Source organism: Halichoerus grypus, chromosome 5 (assembly GCF_964656455.1).
Source record: "Halichoerus grypus chromosome 5, mHalGry1.hap1.1, whole genome shotgun sequence".
Classification (NCBI taxonomy): Eukaryota; Metazoa; Chordata; class Mammalia; order Carnivora; family Phocidae; genus Halichoerus; species Halichoerus grypus.
In genome coordinates this window covers 177,280,245-177,305,906 of record NC_135716.1, presented here as the reverse complement: position 1 = coordinate 177,305,906, position 25,662 = coordinate 177,280,245, and the positions used below count along the sequence as shown (strand labels likewise).

Below are 25,662 nucleotides of genomic sequence, written 5' to 3'. Positions count from 1 at the left end.
GTTCTCAGGTTACACTGCACAGGACCTCAGTTCTGGAATAGAGTGACCAGGGTGAGAGAGTCTTGGGATGAAGTCAAAGTGGTGGCCAGGGCCAGATTTCGGGGGCCTCGGAAGCCATGTGAAGGCATTTGGGCTTGATGCTAAGTATTACAGGAATCCCCTGAAGGGTATTAACATAGGAGTGGATTAACTGATTTACGTTAAAAAAAAAAAAAAAAAGTCTGGCTGTTGTGTGGGCCAAGTCCAAAGCAAGGAGATTAGAGAGGAAGTCTCTGTAATCCATCAGGCGGAGAGATGATGGTGCTGGACAAGGATGAGAACCGTGGAGAGAAACCAGTTCCCAGTTAAGTTATTTTGGAGGTAGAGCCACCAGAACTTGCCAGTAAGATGGGTTGGATTGCAGTGAGGGGTGGTAGGGAATGGTAGGAGCCAAGGGAGATCCTAGTTGTGAAAGAAGGGTAGGATTTGAACATGTACTGTTGACAAGGAGGATATTATAGGCAGGAAGGCATGAGCAGAAACATGAGGTGAGAAAATGGAGCCCATGTCCAGGGAGGTAGGAGTAACTGGAATCTTTCTGGAGAATGAGGTGCCAAAAGGAAAAGCATAGTAGATGTGGTTGGAGCTGGAGTGGAAAATGCCAGACCGAAGAAAATGAATTTCTTTCTGCAGGCAATATGGAACCACCACAGGATTTTGAACAGACTAAAGTCCCAGCAGGCCTCCACTGGTTAGAACAAGTCCACCACCTTCCTACTGACCCATTCTTGTACTCAGTGACTTAAAGAGTATTTTGCATCTAACATAAATCTCTCTATTGGTTCCATGGAAAACACACACACCCACGCATTGCCTACCTCACTGATTTTTAAAACGGTTTCAATTCCCTTTTAAGGCTGCTGGTGGGCCGTCGTATTTACCAGACTATTGGCAATTTCACACATTCAAATTACAACCTCCCAACTTCTGCAAATAAAAGATCTTTATGTTCCCCAGTTGTGAAGTTTACTCACAATTTCTATGCAGAGCGTTCCGTCTGTGCTTGCATTCAGAGGCTCTGTGAGCACATCTGCTCACTGCCACATTTGAGAATTCCCAAGAAAAAGAGGGTTTTGTTGTAAAAGGCTTGGCAGTCTGAGCTCTTTCCAAAGGATGGCTCATGGACGCTGTGCTGGAGGGAAGTTGTCACAACAAGGCACCAACCCTGACAGTGTGGCCAACTATTTGGAGAAGTCTGACACCAAAGGAAGCCCACAGTGATGAGCTTGATAAGAGATCCATCAGGCTTCTCATCCTACTGATGAGATGACCTATTTGGGGCTTCTGTAGATCATTCTATCACTCAGTAAATATTTGAATTAGTGGATGGGAAAGGCCTTTGTAACCATGGTGAAAAATTAAAGGTTGGATGCTGTTCTCATCACGTATTGAGCTGCAGGAAGACAAGAGGAGTGTAATGAGCAGTTCAGAGCAGGCAAGGACATCACAGTCAGATAGACCTGGGTTTGAGTCCAGGCTCTAGCACCTCTTTGCCTCGAGACATTGCACTTTACCTCTCTACCTCTTTAGTTTCCTTAGCTATACAATGGCATGATAAGAATTACTTGATGGAGTTGTTGGGATTATTCAATAAGACAATTTGTATACTGCTTGTATCTCATAATAAGTTCCCTATAAAGCTTTAACAATCCCTTTCTCATATAACCATCTTATAGGCAGTTTTCTACATGAAGCCATTAGATGGACAGTGGAGCTCCTGGAGCTGTAGAAATTTAGAGAAGAAGCATCAGTGTAATAGAATAATCAGGAAGGCATCATGGAGACCAGAAATTATAGCTGAGCCTTGGGCCACAAGAAGGATGTCAACAGGTTTTTATTGTTCTCTCCTATAGCATTTCATACAGTGTATTCTAATTGAGATATGACTGATTCTAGAGAGCAGGGGTCATGCCTGATTCTTTCTTGTAGTGGTTCCTGTGCTTAGCACAGTGCAAGATACCCAGAAATGGATTGATAAATATTGGATGGATGGGTAGATGGGTGGGTGGGTGGATGGATGGATGGATGTAAAGAGAGAAATCTTAAGGGAATAACATTTAGAGAAGAGGAAAAGCAGTGCCAATGTATGGAAGTGGGGATCAGATGGGTCATGACATGTTTTTGGCTCATAATGAGCTCATGATGCTTGGAGCAGAGGATATATGATAGAGAACTGCAGGAAAATAAGTCCCCAGATATTAGAACAAAGTTCAGACCTCCCTGTAGGCTGAGAAGAGGATGCTCACTTGATAGTGAAGTCAATTGGGGTATCTTTAGCTGGAGAATTTCAGATGGAGAAAGATGTTAGGACAGTTAGTCTGACAGCAGTGTGAACAAAGACCTAGAGGGGACAGAAATAAGAGGGGAAAGCCAGTCAGAGCCTACCATTGGGTGCAAAAAATAGAAATGACTCTGGGGTTCATGGATCCAGGTTCAAATCCTGGCTCAGACAAGTTGCCTAACATCTCAGAGTCTGTTTCCTCAAAATGTCTTACTTGTGGTCCTGTTCTTTTCTCCTTGCAATAAAATTACTTTCGGAATATCTTTTAAATAATCGTAACCACTCTTAGTGCTGAGTACTTAACCTGTGGCAGAGCCTACAACAGGGCTTTGCAGGCATTACCGCTTTCCCTAAATTAAGTTACAGCAGTTCTAGGAAATAGGTAGCTATTACCCCATTTCATAGATGGAGAAACAGATATACAGCACTTTAATGAGTTGTGCAGTCTCCTCCAGCTGATGGGAGAGGTGGGATTCACACCCGAGTCAGCCTGATGCCTCAGCTTGCCTTCATTATTTTTTAAATAAGCTTATATTGAAGTAGAATGTGTAGAGTGAACAGCTTTTTCAAAAAACTCCCATCTGTGATTCCTCCCTCCTGGTATTCACCCCTTTGTGTAATCCCCACCCTTTGAATTTGGGCTGGTCCTAGTGACTTGCCTGTAATGAATAGAATATGACACATGGGGGCACCTGGGTGGCTCCACGGGTTAAGCATCAGACTCTTGATTTTGGCTCAGGTCATACTCTCCGGGTCGTGGGATGGGGCCCTGCGTCCAGCTCTGCGCTCATTGGGGAGTCTGCTCAAATTCTCTCTCTCCTCCTCCCTCTGCCCCTCCCCCATTGCTCGTGCTCTTTCTCTGAAAAAAGACAACATGACATGTGATGCAATGTCACTTCGTGATTAGGTTACAAATGCCTGTGACTTTCATCTTGGTAGCACTCTTCTCCCTCTTGGCTTACATGCTTTGGTGAAGTAAGCTGCCATGTTGGAGAAGCCCATGTGGTCAGCAACTGAGGGTGGTCTCTGGCCGACAGCCGGCATGCAGCTGAGGCCCTCAACTCAGCAGCCCACAAGGAACTGAATCCTGCCCACAACCACATAAGTGAGTTGGAAGCAGAGCCACCCCAGGCGAGCCTTGAGATGAGACCGCAGCCCTAGCTGACATCTTGCTTCAGAGACCCTGAAGCAGAGATCTCAGTTATGCCATGCTCTCTTCCTGAACTACAGAACCTGTGAGATAGTAAATATTTTGAGCCTCTAGGTTTTGAGGTGGTCTGTTGGGTAGCAGTAGACAACTAATACACCACACAAAAAAGAAAAGTGTATAAATCACAGTGGTACAGCTTGATGAATTTTCACGGAGGAAGCACATTTGGTAACCAGAACTGCCATCACTGATGGATGTAATCAAGAAATAGATCATCACCAGGACCCCAGAAGCTATTTTCCTACACCTCATACTGCCCACGTCCCACCATCCCAAGGAAAATTTCTCTCTTGGGGTCTAACACCATAGGTTAGTTTTGCCTGATTTTGAACTTTACATAAATGGAATCGATGCATAAATATTCTTTTGTGTCTGACCTCTCTCTTGGGGCCTGCCTTTTTTTTTTTTAAAGATTTACTTATTAGAGAGAGAGAGTGGGGGAGGGCAGAGAGAGAATCTCAAGCAGACTCTCCTCTCTCAAGCACACAGGCTCCATCTCATAACCCTGAGATGATGCCCTGAGCCGAAACCAAGAGTTGGATGCTCGAAAAAACTGAGCCACCTAGGCACCATTTGGAGCCTGCCTTCTTAATCACTCCCTAAACTTCTCATCAGTGGAACCAGTGAACTTCATTATTCATCTTGCTATGATTTTCATCCATCCCATATAACTAATTCTGTGTATTTTATCCACCCCATATAACTAATTCTGTGTATGTATTCTGCATAACAAATTACCCCAAAACATAGCTGGAAAAAAAAGGTCAGCTTTTCCCGTTTGTGGTGCTTATACTTTTTATAAGCCGTTTAAAGAAATTGAACTACCTTAAAGCGTTCTTCTGTTCTTGTCCCTTGGTCCCCTAAATTCACTAGAAGACACCTTGGGCAAGTCACTTCACTTTTCTGGGCCAGGGTTTCCCCTTGTGTAAAATTAGGTAGTTTGGCCTAATTTTAAGTTCCATCTGTGGAATCCTAAACTTGTTGGAAGAACTTCTGGCCTAGATCATGACATACTTTGTGATGTCATCCCTTTACTCAGGCATGTTGACAAATTTAAGTAATTTTTAAAAATCTAGTTTAATTTTAATCCATCCCAAAGACACATAAAACCTACCACTCAGGATGGAGAGATATTATGAAATAAATAATACATAAGATGTGAATTCCAAAAGGGTTGGGAATCATAGGGCTGGAAAAAAAAATGATGGTTTGGCTTTTTCAAGTGTAAAATGAGGCCAATAAAGACAAATTACAATGATAATTGCCTACTTCTAATCAGTGGCAAATTATGGGTAAGTGGGTAACTGGGCAGTTAATCCTAGAAAAAGCCATTTGCTCTGTGATATTTGATACAGATTTGAAAATTTAGCCTTGAATAAAAACAATTTAACTCCCATTGGTGATTTCTTTCCACATCATACATATAAATACTTTCGGTTTGGTTATTCTGAGTTTGTACAGCCCTGTGTATGTATCAGGAAGACATTATACTCCTTGGAGAAAAGAGAAGTGAGTTCTCAGGAGCTTGTGACACCCACTGTCATCTTACAGCTGGACTTGTCTACAATTTCTAAGATCGCTTTCTACTTGAAGCTGATCATATTTAGAACCATACAATTTCCACACCTTCTTTACCAAATCACTTTTTTATTGAAGCAAATGGAAAGAAGCGTCCCCCAAAATCATTGCTCTGATGTGTACGGTCTGGCCTTGCTCACTTCATCGTGAATTATCGCAGTCTCTGCACCCCATGGCCTGGTCCCAGGGGATTCTCATCAGTTCTTAGGTTTCCAGGCCTTTTTGGCACAAGCCTGGCCCCTTCTGAAAGCTCCTTTCAGGAGGCTTCCCTGCCCATCCCACACAGTGACTTCTTCCCAGCTCCTCTCTTAACTCTTACAGGTGACATGTCCCCATCATCCTTACGTTCAGTTGGTTTAAAAGTGGATTTTTTATTAAGGTGTAATTCACATATCATAAAATCCACTCTTTTAAAGTATACAAATCAGTATTTCTAATATATGCACGAGGTTGTACAATTGCACCATTTTCTAATCCTGGAACGTTTTCATCACCTCAGAAAGAAACCACAGGCAGCCATTCCCCATTCTCCCTTTTTCCACAAGCCCCTAGAGACCACGAATCTACTTTCTGTAACTATGGATTTGCCAATTCTGGGCACTTTAGATAAGCAGAATCCTGCAATACGTAGCCTTTGGTATCTGGCTTCGTTCACTCAGCATAGCGTTTTCTGCATCCATCCATGTTGTAGCACGTATGCGAACTTCATTCCTTTTTACAGTGAAATAAATTCCATTGTCTGGATATACTGAATTCTGTTGATCCATCCATCAGTGGATGGACAGTGGGCTTGATTCCACTTTTTTGCTGCTATGGGTAATGCTGCTTTGAGCATTCGTGTGCAGGTGCGACATTCATTTGTGTAACATTCATTTCCTTCAATGTATTTATTTATCTAGATTTATTTATTTATTATTTGAGAGAGAGTGTGTGTGTGAGTCGGGGGAGGGCCAGAGGGAGAGAGAGAGAATCTCCAGCAGACTCCCCACTGAGCACAGAGCCTCATGCAGGGCTTGATCTCAGGACCCTGAGATCATGACCTGAGCCGAAATCAAGAGTCAGACGCTTAACTGACTGAGCCACCCAGGTGCCCCTCATTTCCTTCTCCATCCATCTTCACAACCACCATGAAATGTCCATGAGGGCAAATTCCTTGTCTGTCTCATTCACTGCAATTCCCTTAAAGCCCTAGCACAGTGCCCAGCAGCTAGACATTTGTTAAGCAAATACATAAATAACAGATCGATGAAATAGATAGTATTATAGTATTCTATTTTAAAAATCCATTTTACTGTTACCATGAATTTCATACAATACATACAACCCTTGAGCCCAGTAAAACATACACACTTTGAGTGTACAATTTGATACGTTCTGACTATGTATATACTTGTATAACCACCACCACAGCCACAATCAAGGTAAGAGACACCACAGCCAAGACATAAGACAATTACATAACCTGAAAATGTTCCCTCACGCCCTTCACAGTCCATATCCAGCCCCCAATCCCAGCCCCAGCCAAACACTGAGCTACTTTCTAACCCTACAGACTAGATCTGCCTTTGCCAGAATTTTATATAAATGGAATCCTTCAGTATGTACTCTTCTGTCTCAAGTCTTTTGCTTAGCATGTTTTTGAGATTCATCCCTATTGCTGCATGTATCAGTAGTGTGTTCCTTTTTATTACCAAATAGTGTTCCATCGTAAGCATATACCACAATTTGGTTATCCACTCATTGGGTGAGGAATATTGGAATTATTTCCAGTTTTTGGCTTTTATGAATAAGGCTACTATGGACATGCGTGCACAAGTTTTTGTGTGGGCATATGTTTTCATTTGTCTTGGGTATATACCCAGAAGTAGAATTGCTGGGTCTAATTGAAAATGGTACTTATAGAAGCTGCCCAACTCTGCAAAATAATTATGCTGTTTTACACCAGCAATGTATGAACTTTCCAGGAGCTCCACCTCATCACTATACTTTATATTATCAGTCTTTAAATTTCATTCATCTGAGTGGATATGTATTAGTATCTCTTTGATTCTAATTTTTCATTTGAGTATCTTTGATGGCATAATAATATTGAACATCTTTTCATGTGTTTTTTGGACTTTGGTGAAGTGTCTGTTCAAACTTTCACCCACGTTTTTTTGAATCACACTCTTGTTGAGTTGTAAGAGTTCTTTATGTATCCTGGATATAAGTCCTCTGTCAGAAAAATATACAGCAAATATTCTCTTGTAGTCTTTGGCTAGCTTTTTCATGTTCTTAATGGTCTTTCAGAAAGTAAAAACAGGTAAAATCCTTATTCTTTTTTTTTTTCCTTATAGATTATGCTTTTTGTATCCTAATTGAGAAGTTTTTCTTACTCCAAGATCACAGAGATTTTTTTTCCTGTTTTTTTTTTTTTTTTCCTGGATGTTTTGTTTTAGCTTCTATGAGTAGGTCTAGAAGCCATTTTGAGTTGATGTTTGTGTATGATATAAAGTAAGGGTTAAAGCTCATTTGTCTGTACCCATCTATACCCAACCAGCATCATGTGTTAAAAAGACTATCCTTTCCCTTTTAATTCCTTGGATACTTGTTGAAAATCAATTGGCTGTACATATGTGGATCTGCTTTTGAAGTCTCAATTCTTTTCCATTGATCTATATTCTATCCTATGTCAATACCATATTGTTTTGATTACTGTAGATTTGTCATCAATCTTCAAATCTGGTAGTGTAAGTCCTCCCCTTTTGTTCTTTTTTGCTATTCTACATCCTTTGCATTTCTATATAAATTGTAGAAAATCATATTGATTTCTATAGGAAATCCTGATAGGATTTTGATTGGTATTGCATTGACACATTAAAAATATTTACACATTCAATCCATGAACATGATAAATCTCTCAAGGTTTTTTAAAGATCTTACTTAAAAAAAATTTTTTTAAAAAGGTCTTACTTAAATTCTCCTGGCAATATTTTGTAGTTTTCAGTATTCAGATATATATTTACAGATATATAGATATACTTATTCTTAAGTATTTCATGTTTTGTGCTATTGTAAATATTTCTAAATTTTAATTTCTAATTATTCATTAGCATATAAAAATAGAATTAATTTTGTATACTGACCTTGTATTCTGCTCTTGTTAGACTCATTTACTACTTATAGATGCTTTTTAAAAATATTCCTTTAAATTTTCTCCCCAGATGATCATGTCATCTGAAAATAAAGTTTTACTTCTTTTCCAGTTTATATGCTTTTTATTCCATTTTCTTGACAAACTGCATTGCCCAGAGTCTCATATGTCAAATATGAGTGACAAGAGTGGACATCCCTTTCTTATTTGTGATCCAGGGGAAAAACATTCAGGTTTATACTCTTACATAGGATTTTGGCTGTAGGTTTTTTGTAGATGTCCTTTATCATTTTAGAGAAATTTTCCTATTCCTACTTTGCTGAGAATTTTTATCATGGAAGTATATTGAAAGTGTCAAATGCATTTTCAGCATCTGTTGAGGTGACCTTATGGTTTTTTTTATTCTGTTAATAAGATGAATTACACTGATTGGTTTTCAAATTTTAAACCATCTTGGCTTTCCTGGGATAAATCTCACTTGGTCATGGTATATTACTACTTATATATATTCCTTACATATATTGCTTTTACTTACAGCAATTATGTTACTTTTTGAGTCTGGATTCCTGTAGTTTTCATATAATATCTTTGTCTAGTTTTGATGTCAAAGTGACTTCAACCTTATAAAATGAGTTGGGAAATGTTCCCTTTATTTTCCGAAGGAGTTTAAATAGAATTGGTTAATTTCTTCCTTAAATGACTGATAGTACTCATGAGCAAAGCCATCTCGGCATAAAGGTATTTTTTTTCTGGTCAGGTTTTTTTTTTTTTAGAGGGAGACATGACTTTATTAGAAAAATAAAAAACAAAAACAGCTGAGGTGATGAGTTGGTCCTTAACGGATGCCTTGGTGGATGAGGCTGCTCTTGGCTGCACTGGCCTTCTCCCGCTCCCACCGCCGTGCAGGGTCCAACTCAAAGCAGCGCCATAGCTGCAGGGTCTCATCTGCTGCTGCTGAGGCCACGGTGGCCCCATCTGGGCTCATGGTCAGACTTAGGACCCTGGCAGTGTGACCTTTAAGCTCAGCCACCTTGGCCATGGTTGGGTACTTCCAAATAACCAACTGGTTCTGGGCAAAGCCATGGCCTGAGATGAGCTCCTTGTAGTGGGGAGACCGGAGGATAGAGCACACCTGGGATTGAGCATCCACAGCGCTCAGACAGGCCCCAGAGCAGACATTCCAGATTCGAATGTGTCGGTCACTGGTGCCCCCTCCAGTTGCCAGGACATGGGACTGCCAGGGACACCAAGCTACAGCCTTGACAGCCCCTTAATGCTGGGTGAATGTCTGCAGGGGAACCCAGCCACCCTCTCCAGGAACACTAGGCCACACATTGACCAACTTATCGTTGCCACTGCTGGCCAAATGTCATTCTTCTGGGGCCCAGCGCAGCCCACACACCTCCTGGCTGTGGCCGCTCAGTGTGGCCACATGGTGTTCTGCCACCCGAACATCATGGTGGTGGATGTGGCCAGAACATGAGCCACTGGACGAGATCTAGCTATTCCAACACAGGGAGCTCACACGGGCAGAATGACTACTGGTCATGTTTCGAAGCCGCTTCTGCTGCACGTCCCGCAGCTGCACCTCTGCACTCCTGGTGCCCACAGCCAGGTAGCTGCCCTCTTTGATCCAGGCCACAGAGGATATCTAGTCCCCAGGCTGCTCCGTTTGCAGCAGCTGCACGATGTCACCAGACCTGGTACTCCACAAGTACATGCTGTTGTCCAAGGCCACAGCCAGAAGTCCCTAGAGCTCCAGTCCACAAGGTTCGGGTAGTCATTCCGGATTGCAGGGGCGTCCAGGATTCGGTCTGGCGGGGAAGGAATGTAACGGCAGGTCTTCTGGTGGCAGCCAGGTGTGGCCTTCTGGCTGTAAAGCACTCTCAGTCTGTTCTGGTAACCCTCTGGGGCATTTTGTGGTTTTCCACGGAGCCGAAGGATGTTGGCTTCCTCCACATCAAAACCGTTCAGGTTCAAAGCCCAGGCTCTCTGATATTCCTTCTTGGTGGGCGTCTGGCTAGCTTCAGGCTGGTTTTCCTTGCACGGGAGGAAACTGGCCACTTCCATCTGGGAAGCACTGCGATGGGGGATATAGCAGTCACCCCCAGGTTTGCTGGGAGTGGTCTGAGCCTTGGAGCTGGATTTGCCGGGAGTTCGGCCTGGGGTCCTGCTGGCGCTGTGGGCTCAGTTGGCTGCCCGCATGGGTCGGGGAGCGGGCCCGCAGCTTCCTTAGCTTTGCGCTGCCAGCGTGCGGAGGGTGCACTGGGGATGGGTGCGTCCAGCTGCAGTGGCGAGTGCAGGTCACTCTGGAACACGAACTGCACCATGGCAGCGTCTGCAGAGGGAGGAGTCCTTGGAGTGGGTGCCCACCGAGTTCTTCAGCCCCCAGCAGGTCCAATCCCAGACCGTTCTGGTCAGGTTTTTAATATGAACTTAATTTCTTTAATAAATTCAGGATTGTTTATGTTTTCTACTTTTTGGTATCAGCTTTGCTTATTTGTGTCTTTCAAGAAATTTGGCTATTTCAGTTAAATTTTTAACTTACTGGCAAAAAAGTTGTTCAAATTTTTATTGTCTTTCTAATGTCTGTAGGATCTCTAGTGAAGGAGTATCCAGTGATGTCCCTTTGCATTCCTCATATTTGTTATTTGCGCCTTCTCTTTGTTTCTTGATTAATCTAGTTAAAAGTTTACTAATTTTGTTGACTTCTTTTGTTTTGCTTCATTGATTTTTCTTAATGTTTATCCATTTTCTGTTTCAGTGATGTCTGCTCTTATTTTTACTCATTTGAATTTAATTTTTTCTTTATCTGGGTTCTTAATGCAACACTCGGATCATTGATTTTGAGCCTTTTTTCCCCTCTTTATAGTTATAAATCCCTAAATTTTATATGTTGTGCTTTAATTTTAATTTAGTTCAAAATATTTTCTAATTTCCTGTATGATTTGGTTTGGGGTTTTTTTTGTTTTTTTTTGGTTTTTTTGGTCCATGGATTATTTAGAAGTATGTTTCCTGGGAATTTTTCAGCCATTTGTCTGCTCTTGGTTTCTAATTTAATTCTATTGTGCTGAAAGAACATAGTCCGCATGATTTGAAATCTTTTACGTTTACTGAAAGCCTCCCTTTGGGGGCTCAGCATATGATTTATCTTGGTGAATATTACCTGTGTACTTGAAATGGATGTATACACTGCTGTTCTTTGTTGGAGCAGTCTATAAATGTCACTTAGGTCAGATAGGTTTTAAGTGTCATTCACGTTTTCTATATATTTACTGATTTTCTGTCCACATCTCCTATTGATCATTGAAAGAAGAGTGTTGGAGTTTCCAACAATATCCGTACTATGTGGCTTTCCCTCTCAGTTCTGGCAGTTTTGTTTCATACATTCTAAAGCTCTGTTATTTAGGATTGTTACGGCATTTTGATGAATTGAGCCCTGTATCATTTCATAATATTCCTCTTTATCCCTATTAATAGTCCTTGTACAGAAGTCTGTTTTTCTGATGTCAGCATAGCTACTGCAGGGACGCCTGGGTGGCTCAGTCAGTTAAGCATCTGCCTTTGGCTCAGATCATAATCCCAGGGTCCTGGAATCGAGTCCCGCCTTGGGCTCTTTGCTCAGCGGAGAGCCTGCTTCTGACTCTGCCTGCCGCTCCCCCGGCTTGTGCTCTCTCTCTCTCACACACACAAATAAGTAAATAAAATCTTTAAAAAAAAAAGTATAGCTACTGCAACTTTCTTGAGTCTTGTTGACGTGCTCCAAGTTTTTCCTGCCTTTGACTTTCAACCTATTTGTATCTTTATATTTAAAGTAGGTTTCTTGTACAAAATATATGGTCAGGTCTTGCTTTTTATATTTTTATTTTTATTTCTTGATCCAGTCTGGCAATCTCTACCTTTTAAATTGTAACGTTTAGTCACTTTTGATGTGTGTGTTTATTATATGTGTGTGCAGCAGTCTGCCACTTTGCTGTGTGTTTTCTTTTTGACTTATCTGTTCTTTGTTCCCCTTTTCCTCCCTTCTCTTGGATTATTTGAGTATTTTTAAAAATTTTTTATTGTTATGTTAATCACCATACATTACATCATTAGTTTTTGATGTAGTGTTCCATGATTCATTGTTTGTGTATAACACCCAGTGCTCCATGCAGAACGTGCCCTCTTTAATACCCATCACCAGGCTAACCCATCCTCCCACCCCCCTCCCCTCTAGAACCCTCAGTTTGTTTTTCAGAGTCCATTGTCTCTCATGGTTCGTCTCCCCCTCCGATTTAACCCCCTTCATTCTTCCCTGTACCTCTGAAACAAATAATACAATATATGTTAAAAAAAAAAAAAGAAAAAGAAGAAAATAGCAGGAAAAATATTTGAGTATTTTTAAGTTCCATCTTTTTCTCCATGATTGATTTATTAGTTATAATTTATTTTTTAGGGTTTACTCTGTGGTCTGTATGATACAGCTGTCAGTGGTCACAGCTTAACTTCATGAACCTTACTTACACCAAAATAACTTTTTTTTCCTCTCCCTTTTTTTGTGCTACTGTTATCAAAGATTTTACTTCTACGTGACACCTTGCTATTATTTTCACTTTAAACAGGCAATTAATTTTTAGAGAAATTTACAGTGAGACTTTTAGAAAAAAATTTACCTATTTATTATTTACAGTCTTCTTTATTCATTGGTACCCTCGTTTCATCTCTCCTATAGTACATGCCTTTCGATGACAAATGCTCTCAACTTTTGTATGTCTGAAAAAGTCTTTATATTGCCTCTGTTTTTGAAAGATATTGTATTGGCTCTAGAATTCTTTATTGACTGTTTATGTTTCTTTCAGCCCTTTGAAAAAGCGATCTCATTTTCTTCTGGACTGCATAGTTTTTGACAAGAAGATTCTTGTCATTTTTATCTTTGTTCCTCTAAATTTAATGTCTTCTTTCCCTTCTGCTTTTAAGATTATTCCCTTTGCTAGTGTTTTCCAGCAATTTGATTATGCTGTCCCTTGGGACGGTTTTCTTTTGTGTGTTACCTTTGGGGTTCATTAAGTTTCTTGGATTTGTGGTTTATAGTCTTCATCAAGTTTGGAAAATTTTTTACTCTATTTCTTCAAATATTTGTCTCATCCCTTTTCCAAATTCCCATAATACATGTTAGACCACTAGATACTTTCCTACAATTCAGTGAGATTCTGTTATTTTTCTTTCTGTGCTATTTTTTTTCTTTGGACAGTTTCTATAGTGACATCTTCTATTTCACTAACATTTTATTCTTTAGTATTTAACTTGCTGCTAATCCCATCCAATGAATTTTAAATTTCAGATATTGTAACTTTCATTTCTAGAAGTTCCATTGGTTCTCCTTACATTGTCAACTTCTCATTATATTCAGGTTTTCCTTCAAAAACTTGAAAATAGTTAAGATAATGTTTTCAATCTCCTCTGCAAATTCCATCACCTCTATCACTTCTGGACCTGTTTCTTTGATCATGTATTTATTTTTTTCTTGTTTGTTGGTTTTGTTTTCCCACTTCTTGGCCTGTCAGGTAATTTTTTATTGAGTACTGGACATTGTAAATTTTACATTTAGGGGGTTAGATTCTGTTGTCTTCCTTTAGAGAGTGTTGGGCTCTGTTCTGAGGGGCAGTTCACTTACTTGCAAGTCAGTTTCATCCTTTCAAGGCTTATTTTTAAGCTTTGGTAGAGTGAGTCTAGCATCATCTTTATACTCCTAAACTACTGCTCATGTGGTCTTCCTAAGGTCCCTACCAAATGACCCAAGTGATTAGAGTCACCAGTGATAACTCTGGCTGGAATCGAATGATTCCCAAGCCTGTGTGAGCTCTCAGAACTATTCAGCTCACTGCTCAGAGGTTGGTCTTTGCTAGCCTCAAGGAGATTTATCCTCTACCTGCACATCTCTGTTTTCAGCCAAGACCCCAGGGGAAACCACCCCCCGCCCACCAATGCAGATTTCTGGAGCAGATTTCTGGAGCTCTCTCCCTACAAAGCCCCATCCTCTTCAGAACTCAGCCCTCAGATTCTCTGAATTCACAGTTCTGTCTCCTCAGCTCAAGTCCTCTGCTTGGGACCCCTGTCTCTTCTCCACAGTTTGCAGTATGCCTCCAGGCAGAATGTCAGGGTAATTATAAGGCTTGCCTTATTTGTCTCCCTTCTCTCAGGGATCACAGATCTGATCTGTCTGTTGTCTAATGTCTGAAGACTGTTGTTTCATCCACTGTGTCCAATTTTCCATTTATTGATGGCAGGAGGGTAAATCTGCTGCCTGTTTTCCCATTACGACTGGAAGCAGAAGTTCTTTATAGAACACCTTTTTAAACAGAATCAAATGTGATGATTTTATCCCTAACCCTGACCCATTAATAATTTATTCCAACTATAATCTTATGTATAGGTTTGGTTAGAATATTGTTGCTCTTCTTGTTGCTATTATTTTTAAAATCATAAAAGAATAATAACTATCAGTTATTAAATGTCTATTATTTGTCTGTTATGGTGCTAAGCATTTTACAACTATTCTTCTTATTATCACTCTCTTAAAGTCAAGGAAACTCAGGCTATGGGATAGTAAGTGCAGTCAGTATTCGAACTCAAATACTGTTCTTTGGAAACCTACCTTTACGTGTCTTACCTTTACCACACCTTTGGTGGAATGAGGAAGAGGGGGAGATTCACATGATTATGGTAGATAGAAGCTCTCTACCAGTGTTTTCCAAGCTGAGATGAGGCAAGAAGGTCTAGCTTCCTGGATTCCATCTTGGAATGTCTGAGTCGTAATTTCTGAGCAGTTATATTCTCTTGGGCTCTCAGGAGGTTCTTACACACAAACGTTTACCCGGATGTTTCCCAATTCCAGCGTCAAATATTTGAACTCTGGGACTTCCAGCATCCTCCATCCCACCAAATCAAAACATAAAGAGGAATTCCAACCATAAAATCAGTTCCATGCTGAAAAACTAAATGTTTCCTGGCAGTTACCTATACCTGTTCTTTGTCATTTGCATTTAAGTATAGTGACTTTTTAGTTAGAAAAACCCCAACAGTCAGCAGGCTTTCAATTAGCCTCTGATACCACCTGCTTTGAATTATAAAGCTTCAAACTACAAAGTCATGCTTATATCTAAACACAGTGTTTTAAACTTTGGATTGAAGCACTCTATAGACTTCAGTTTCCGTGTTTTTCAAATTGATGGGTTAGATATTTGAAGTCTTGTTCAGCTCTAAAATTTTGTTATTTAAAATATTGGTTTTTTAAATTAAAAAGTTATTAGTGGTTTTGCTTTGTTTTTAAGCTATTGTAGGGAGATTCTGTTTTTAAAATTATGTTCTCTGGAATTAACAAAGTCACAAGAACATACAGTAGCATTTCCTGCAGCCTTGAATGGCAAGAATGCACCATGAAGCACCCTCTCCACTTCTGAAATGCTCGTTCAGGCTCTTTGAAGTGTACAGCATAGCTTACAAAATTTGGTTTGTCAAGGTGAATAAGACTTATTGATCGAGGTGTAGGCCAACAATCAAAGGAAATGCTGAGTGTTTGTCTTTTTTTTAAAAATCCATCTGAAAGTCAAAACCAGCCAGAATGTTTTGTATTGAGGATGGCCAAACAAAGGAAAAAAAATCAAGATTTTTATCTGTGCTAAGAAGTGGTCTTGCCCAGTCTCCTTTTTATTCAAATGAGAATGTTGGGTTATAAGATACTATTAATTGTTGAGCAGCTCTTATTGAAAGTGTAGCCAGAGGGTATTTAATTACAGAGGGACATACAGAATTTTAAGCCTAAACCTGGATTTTATTACCAAGAATGTAAAAGACAGTAACAGAACCTAGTGTTTATAATTTTGTCCCTGGCTCACTAAGACAGCCCTAGCCAGCTGTGCAGTCAAAGTCATTTGCATTTATTTGATCAGAAAATGATTATTGTGTAGTATAAAAGCATCATTCATTTCCTATTACCATTGATCTCCAGAGAGTTTCACTCAGATCTTGCCAGGAATTTCCAATGGCAGGTGGTGGAGCTATATTTTTCTATGATTAATCATATAGTCCAAATTCAGTGATTACAACTCATTAAAGAGAGTAGATTTCCTATTAATGAATGCTTAGTGCCAGAATTCAAGACTCAGAAGTTGCAGGCCTAGAATAAGGTGGACACTGAATTCTGAGAAAGGACCTCTTCACTCAAGGGCATCCCTGGAGAAACTAACTCACATGGGGCTCCCTTTGGATTAGAACACAACCCATCAAGGGCTTGTTGACCTCAATACAATACATTCCACATTTTATTCACTGGAAGGGCTTTGTAGCCAAATATGATTGTGAAGACTCAGGACCTAATTTTCGAAGCTCACATTATCCATTGTGTGCTCAATCCTAACAAATTTGTTAGAGGCTGTCTAAAGTATGAATGATGACATGACATTATCTAACCAGCTGCATTTCAACCACAGAAAGTGGTCTTCTATCTGAAACAAACTCCTTTTCGTGTTTGAAGGCTTAATTAGGTCTCCTCCCCATACCCATAACTTCAGCCTCTTTGCCCTTCCTTGATGCCCAGACAGCCTCCAAATAGCTCCTGGAGTCAGTCCCATCTGCCTCTAATCCACTCTATACACAGCCTCTTGATTGCAAATGTTATAGGGGAGTGACAGCTGAGATCAGTTGTTTCCCCTCTTTTATCTAAAGGAAAGGAACAGACTAGGTTAGTTCCCAAATTTAGTGACTTATAACAACAAAGCCTTATTTCTCATTCAGACCATTTGCAGTTTTGAGTCATAGTAGTGGTGGTGGGGGTTGGGGGAGCTCTAATGCCTTCTCACTCAGGAACCAAGACAGATTGAGTCTTCACCATCTGAAGTGGCACCCAGTCACCATGTCTGGGGGAGGGAACATAGCAAATCACACATTCACTCTTAAAGACTTTCTCTAAGAAATGCTCTCTCTTTTTTTTAAGATTTTATTTATTTATTTATTTTAGAGAAAGAGGGCAAGCATATGTGTGCAAGCGTGGCGGGGGGGGGGGCGGGCAGAGGGGGAGGGAGAGGGACAAGCAGACTCTGTGTTGAGCTGAGCACAGAGCCCACTGCAGGGCTCTATCTCAGGACCCTGAGATCATGACCTGAGCCCAAACCAAGAGTCTGATGTTTAACCTTAACTGACTGAGCCAGCCAGGCACCCCTAAAAAGTACTTCTAATTGCATTGCATATGGGCCATATCAAGTTACCTAGACACACCTGATGGATGAGCAGAGTGGTGTGATCCAGCCATAGGCCCAGCAGGAGACCTGAAAATATGGACTAGCTAATAACTACACTGATAGCACTAGCACTGGTAACCACATAGTCTATCATTCCAGTCACCAAATAGTTCACCTTCTTTCTTACACTCAAAATACCCTACCCCTTATGGAAAGCTCCATTCAGGTAGGACATTAAGCTCAAGGTCCAGGATCTCTGGGTGATATGAGATAGTCTCTACATCGCATCTGGATCCAGAACTAAAAAGACGAGGAAGCTGTCTCTCTCACATCCACTATATAATGGTAGCATAGGGATAGAGTATGCATGGTGAATGCTCCTGTTCAGGGAGGGGAAAAACACTGGCCTGTGGCAATTCTGTAATCCTGCCAGGCAGACATTGTGAGATTTCCCTCCTCAAAAATAGGAGACATTCCCTAAAAAGGCCATGATCCAATTCTCTGGAAGGTCCTCCCCTGTCCATTGTCCTTTGGGAACCCTCTCAGATTCTTCCTTTGCAAAAGATTTCCCTTGGCCACATCCAAGCTGGGGACTAAGTCCTCCCTGAGAGATGAGCACCTTCCTTAGCTCATATTCTGCATGTACAAAGGAGAGACCCAGAAGGTCATTCGAAGTCTAGAACCGTCACATTCTCTTTGAGTGCCAGTGATATATCTCTTATTATTACAGTTTGCCTCCCAAACAGATGGCTTCTTACTCTCTGATTCCAGCCAACAACTTGGTGCCAATAGTCACACCTACCATTCATTTCAAAATGCAATCCTCATATTTGCTGTATTTCTCTGCTTTGTCACCTCCCTCCCTCCTTTCTTGACCTAATGCGCTATACCTGGAACCTATCAAGTGTGGGTTGGAGGAACACATCCTTATTTTTCTTTCCCCTGAGATATTTGGCCCACCTGATGGGATTCAATAGATCTTTACTTGAGACACCTTAATCCATTCAAAGGTTTGAGCAAGGGGTATGATGGCTATACCTTTTATCTGACCCTTGCCACAGATTGAGTTTTAATTGACCTTTACTGCTCTGAGACTTGTTCAGTTTTAACTCAGTATATATATGTAGTTGAGAAGCAGTTGTTCTTCCAATCATAAAAGTCCTTGAATTTATGGACCCCTCTTTTCCTTCCCTTTCCTCTTTGAAAAATGACCAACTCCTTTCTGAGTTCGTCTCATTCATGTAATACCTTGCCAAATGCAGCCAATAGCAACCTACACACCATAATTACATTATGTTATCCAACCAGTTTACTTAAACATGCAAATTATTTAGGGATGTGATGTGCCTCCCAGTGCAACCATAGATGACAATTTGCCAAAAGGTTTTCTACTCCATAAGGTGGATGGGTATTTTCCCAATCCCTGGCGATAGCTTTGCTACTTACCACTGATAGGTAGACCAGTGTCATATATTTTAGGTCTGGGTTATGGCAGCAGCTTACTTCAAGGTGCTAATTTCTGTATTAATAAGTACAGGTTATGTGTGCTGCAGTAATGAGCATCCCTAAAATTTCAGTGTCTAAAACAACAGCAATAAAGACTTATTTCCTGTTCACATCACATGCCCATTTCCAGTTAGTGGAAGTCTCTGCCCCATGAACTTCTAAGTTAGGGACCCATGCTCATAAAGATTCCACAATCTGAAATGTCTCCAGTAACCATGGCACGGAAGAGAGGGTTGCAAATGTTATATTGACTCTTAAAGGCTTCTTCCTAGAAATGGCCAGGTATCCCTTCCACTCACATTTCCTTGCCCACAGCAAGACACAGGCCTTATTGGACTTCAAGGGTAAATGGAAGTGCTGGCCTACCAAGTTTCTGGAAGGGAGGAAGGTACTCACAATATTGATTTCTACCACACCACTTTTATTCCCTAGCCCCTTCCCATGGGCTCCATGTTTTAAAAGATTTTTACCAAACCACATTAATTATGCAATAGTTTCTCCACTTGAAATAGTCTGAGACTTACAGCTGCAAATACAGATGTTCCTCTTTAAACAGCACTCAATATCAAACTATCTCTATAACCTTATTGAAAATTAATGTACAATTTCCATAAGGCTGTGTAAAATTATGAAAATCACCCATGAACCCACATTTACATTTGTGACCCTAGAAATGCAGGTACCTTGAGAAGGTGGCCATTTTTAGGTCTTTATCAAGGAGCTTCCATGCACAGAATTTTTTAGGAAGACAAAAAAGAAAGGGGGAGGAAAGAGGATGTAGAGACAAAGTCATCTGCTTTATGATTTTGTCAGAGCCCTGTCTATAACGCCCATTACCCCGAGTAGCTCACATGGACATGTTCCTTTGTTTGCATTCCCTCCCCTCACCTCTCCAACCTCAGGTAGTCTTCTCCTATAGTGATTAAAAACAAAGATGAGGCACCATCTCTCTGAGCTTTAAAGCCAAACAGACCCCTTTAGACAGAGTAGAGTTTCAGTCATCAACAGTGTTATGTATCTGTAAAGAAAACCTCACTTCTCCTGCTCTGTGTTTCTCACACCCTACCATACTTAGAACACTTCTGACAATAAGCAATTCTCTATGACACCAGCTTGTGTGTCCTACAATTTAACTCAATTCTGACCCTATCTACCTGGAGATCCCTCAGGTTAAAGGATCAATTATACAAGACTGCCCTCCTCACTTCAGAGGACCATCTCAAATCCAGGTGGTCACCTGTGCTTCTGAAGATTGGCTATAAATCAGAGGTCCCCACGATCCCCTCCTCAGGTTTGATTAATTTGCTAGAGTAGCTCGTAGAATTTAGGAAACTAGTTTACTTACTGTTTACCAGTTTATTTTTCTTTTTAAAGATTTTATCTATTTATTTGAGAGAGAGAGAGTGCGTGCACAAGCAGGGAGAGGGGCAGAGGGAGAAGCAGACTCCTGCTGAACAGGAAGCCTGTTGCGGATCTCGATCTCAGGACCCTGAGATCATGACCTAAGCTGAAGGCAGATGCTTAACTGACTGAGCCACCCAGGCGCCCCTTTGTTTACCAGTTTGTTAAAAAAGATATGATAAAGAACACAGAGGAACATTCAGATGGAAGAGATGCATACAGCAAGGTGTGTGAGAAGGTGCATGGAGCTTTCATGCCATTCCTGGAGATGCCACTCTCCCAGCACATGTTCACCAACCCAGAAACTCTACAAACCCCCTCCTTTGGGGATTTTTATGGAGGCTTCATCCATAGGTATGATAGATCACTAATTCCATTTCCAATCCCTCTCCCCTCTCTGGAGAATGGAGGGTGAGACTGAAAATGTAAGCTTCTCATCATAGCTTCATCTTTCCCATCTAGGAGCCCACCGTGTCATCTCATTAGAACCAAAGACACTGTTATCACCCAAGAAATTCCAAGGGATTTAGGAGTTCGGTATCGGGAACCAGGTCAAAGAGCAAATATCAGAACAAAAGGTGCTCCTGGTGCTCTTACAGGAGTTTCAGGAGCTCTGTGCCAGGAACCAGGGGAAGACCCCAATATATATCTTTTCTATCATCTCGCAATAGTCAGTGCTAACTTGAAAATGCTGCCACATGACCACAGAATGTCTGCTTCCCCACATGTCCAAATAAGCTTTCTTCCATGTTTAAGATATTTCTGAGAAAATACCAAAGATCTGTCACCCAAATCAGCATTCATTGTACATGACCTTTTAGCATCATTTGACACAGTTGATTACTCCCCTGCTTCTTAAAACACTTTCATTGTGCAGCCTCTGGGACAAACCTCTCTTGATCCTCCTCTGACCACACCAGCCACTTTCCATCTCCTTTGCTGATTTCTCAATATCCCCTCCCTTTTTGGTGGTGGAGTCCCCGGGGTTCCAGTCCAGGGAACTCTTGTCAATCTATACCTATTCCACAGGTGAACTGGCCTGGTCTGCAGGCTTTGAAAACCATCTCTATGTTGAGGTCTCTCCCTTTCTGTCTCAAGCCCAGACTTCTGCTGGGAACTCCACATTCTTATATCCAACTGCTGACTTGACATCTCCACTTGGATGTTTCATGGTCACCTCAAACTCAGCAAAGCCAAAACTCAAGTTCTATTTTCATCTCTCACGTGTCTCTCGAGTGTCCATCATCAGCACACCTTAGTAAAGGAGAATTCTGTCCTTGTTGCTCTGGCTACAAAGCTGAAAGGCATCCTCTGTCGGTCTCTTTCTTATACATGTCATATATAACCCATCTGGAAATGGGCTGTACCCATCTTCCAAATGGAAGATACCTTCCTCGGAGTATATCGGAAGTGTATCTTCAGAGGGAATCTGAATATACTCTGCCCTCTACATTCTATTCTCCACCAAACAAGAGCCAGAACAACCCTTTTAAAATGAATTCATGTCAAATCCTACCTCAGCTCAAAACCTTCCAATCTTGTCTCATCTCACAATAAAATTTTAAGTCCTTACTAACAAGACCCCCTTCATGCCCTTGCTCCCCTGCTACTTCTCACCTTCCCCCTTTCCACTGTCCACCTACCTTCACTTTGCTTGAGCCACCCTGGACCCCTAAGTGATCCTCAGTCATGCTAAGTACTCCCTCACCTCTTTCAGGTCTGTGCTCACCTGTAAGCTTCTAAGATTCTCAGCGTGATTTTCTCTGATTATCCCGCAGATAATAGCAGCTCACTATCCATCCCCTTTAGTTAGCTTTATTTTCTCTAAAGCTTTCTTACCACATATTTATTTGTTGGCTTGTCGTGAGTCCCCTCCTATCAGACATCAGTTCCACGAGGGCGGCTCTCTGCATTTGTGTTCGTGTATCCCCAGTGTCTGGAACAGTGTCTGGAACACAGTGTTAAGCAAATGCTCACTCATGACTGTAGAAATGTGTTAGCATAAGAGGTGTGTCCCAAGGAATTGTTTATTTAAAAAGATAAAGTGTCCATGCTTCCAAATGATTTTTTTCATAAATTAGAATGTGGCTTCAAAGTTATCCATAATACAATGTCTCTGTGGCTGACTTGTATTTCAATTTATTATCTTAAGTAGTGGGAAAACAGTTGGAAGTACAGCCAACAGGGCAGGAAGCCCCCACCACACACATCCTGAGACACAACCACCTCAAACCCTGTTTACTATTCCCCAACATGCCCTGCCCCTTCCACCCTTTCAGACACCCCTGCGTGGACTGTCCAAACCACCTCATTTGCCATGGCTAATTCCATTCTCTGCTCCGAAGCCACCTCCTCAGGAAGTTCTCTCACGCCTCCATCTGGCCTCCACCTCTCCCTTCCATGTTCTCCCTCAGAGATGAACCTCTATCTCTAGTCTGTTTTTATAGTCTGATAACATATGGGCCTGCCTTTCTCCATTTCTAGGAGAGCTGTGTCCTATCCATGCCTGATTCTACCACAGCTCCTTAAACACAGGTGGCCATCCATAACGATTTGGTGAATTAAAAACCTAGAAAGTTGCAGTAGACTGACGCCCCACCCTCCCTATTTAAAACCCTTTCCTGGGACCGCTGATGTGACCCCTCTGTTTGCTCAAAAGACCGTGGGCTCTCACCAGCCCTGCTGTGTCCTCTGTGCAAACACTGATCAGACATCCCAAATACTAAATTCACAGGTGGCCATAGAAAAGGGTCTCTTTTCACAGACCGTGGAAAAATAATTGTGCCCACATAAGATTGCTCAGAAAAGGGAGAAATTAAAGAAGATGGTCTTGCTAAGCTATCTGGAAGTGAATCTCTCAGAATAAAATTACATTAGCATCAAAGATTCTACTATTTAAGCCCATAGATCACTTATATTTTCTTTATGAATATTTTTGTGTGTTTAATGAACAGAAATGTCTCTGGCTCACATAGTGGAAATAACTTTTTATATTTTTCTTCCACTATAGATCAGACAGACAAAAATTTACCTATTTCTTCTGTTGTGGAGTAGCAATTTAAGCTTCCAGCAATGTCCATACAGCCCCTCATCTACTAATTCCAGTTCTTCTCTGTCCTTGTTCTCTTCCTCCTTCCATGAATCTTGTTTCTTTAGTTGTAGTAAATACATGTGTGAATTTCAGAGGAGACACATTGCTATTTGTTATGCTTTTCCATTTTTCTCTGCTCTCAATTTCTCCCTTCCAAAACTTCCGTTACTTTGTGAAGTCGTGTGTGTGTGTGTGTATGTGTGTGTGTGTGTAGACATATAGAGAAGGCATTCCTAACTTAAGGAGCTATAGATTCTACGTGCATGCGGTGGATCAAGTGATTGTGCCTTTATCAAGGTATCCCTATCAAACTGTACTTTCTTGGGCACTACATTTTGGTCAAATTTATTGGGGGGCTGCCATGTTTAAGAGAAACATTAGTAAAATGATTAGAGGAAGATAAGTGATCAGGATGTAGAAGGATATAGAACACATATTCAAGACTCTTTGGATGAAAGTAAAGAAATATAACTCAAACTACATTCACCAAAAGAAGAATTTTAATGATTCACATGACCAAGTGATCTAAGCATATACCATCTTCAGGCATAGTTAGATCCAGGTGCTGAAACAACATTGTCAGAAGTCTTTCTCCTTCTCTCAGTTCTGCTTTCCCCTTTCTAGGGATCTATTTTAGGGATGCTTTTCCTATAGGACGATAAGATGGCCATTAACCGTGCTGAGTCTACAACCTCCTAGGTGAGCAGATCCAACAGAAAGAAGTCACCCGTTTTCAGTGATTCCAGAACAAATCCCACGGAAATCTTCCATTGGGCTAGCCTGGGGAATGTTCTCACCCCTGAGCTGATCCCTGTGGTCAGAGGAGGCTGAGGTCAGCCCCACCTAAACCACAGAAACCCAGAGTGTGAGAGGGAATGGCCCCCAGAGAAACTCAGAGGGTTGTTACCAGGAGAGGGAATGGGTATGGTCAGACAAAGATGGCAGATATCCACTATTCTACGTCATAGGAAGAAAGATTGAATACACTGGAGAAGACTTGGTGAGGACATGACCTGCAGATCTGGGATGTGGGCGAGCAATCAGATGTCATCTCTGACGGGTGCTGTGGAACATGGACCAGCGGGGTAAGCCAGGTTGGCCCGCTTCCAAAGCCTGCGTTGGCTCCTCCACACCCTTTCCAGCAATTTAAGCTTCCAGCAATGTCCATACGGCCCCTCATCTACTAACTCCAGTTTTTCTCTGTCGTTGATCTCTGCATGGCGCAAACGAGAAGGGGGTGCCAAGCCAGCCAGACCCGGCGTTGAAGCCCTGCCTCGCAGTAACTCAGCTTAGTTGTTTGACTTCCCGGGTGTCCATTTCCCCAAACTCAAAGGATTGTTTCAAGGACTTAGATGAGCCACGTTTGGGTCCCAGCCAGCCTGGTGCTCTGAGCCAGGAGTCATGGTTCTGTCAGGGCTGGCCTCCATCCTCACCCCCTCGCCTTCCCGCAAGTCTCAGAGAGTTTTCTTTCACGATTGCCTTCTGGGATGGAAGAGTCTAATTTCCTAAAACTTGCAATTAAAGAATTCCTAACACTTCCTAAACCTTGCTAATCTCATATGTTAACAAGGACGGGGGTTGCCAATTCTAAACACCTGGAAGCTGCATGGGGCGCCCTCAGCCGTGCAGCTGTGACAGCTATGTGGCTTCCCTCTGAATTCACTGCAAGGGCACCTCTGCAGTGTGGAAGCAGAGGACGCTCCGTGGCACACGGAAAAGGGGTCCTGGGGGGCACAAGGAACACTATTAATCTGGGAAGAGGGAACGCACTTGCATCTTTTGGCCGATTTTCATGAAGCAGATACAAGCTCAATGTCCTTTTACTGTGGCCAGTGACTTCTTGCTGGGCACTGGGAGGACAGAGGCCAGGGCCCACTGGTCCTCCCGCTGTCTTCCCTCCCTCTCCTCATCTCAGAATTCCCAGAGCTGGTGTTGGCTGACTCAGGAGAGCAAGGCTCTCCCCGTCCTGCCAGCCGCTGCCGTGATGTGTGCAGGTGTGGGGAAGAAGCATGTGACTGAGATACAGCTGAGCTCCTCCATGCAGGACCCAGCACCGGCTGATCCCTCCCCCACCCCCGCCCCTGGGATTTCCTCCGCATCCGCATCCGTCAGAAGCAAGCTGAGGGCTGTCTGCATATTCGACTTGACGCTGGTGTGCATGCAGTAAGACCAGTCCAGGACTATCACTTGGAAAGCTGGACTTCTCAT

The 25,662-nt window shown here is 41.8% G+C and overlaps 1 protein-coding gene and 1 pseudogene across 2 annotated transcripts in view; one reads left to right on the top strand and one right to left on the bottom strand.

The window, feature by feature from the left end:
* The window catches only part of KAZN (kazrin, periplakin interacting protein), a 1,038,326-nt gene that overhangs the window by 370,839 nt on the left and 641,825 nt on the right, over nucleotides 1-25,662 (top strand). The window lies entirely within an intron of this gene.
* LOC118521947 (cell division cycle protein 20 homolog pseudogene) lies at nucleotides 9,056-10,571 on the bottom strand (annotated as a pseudogene).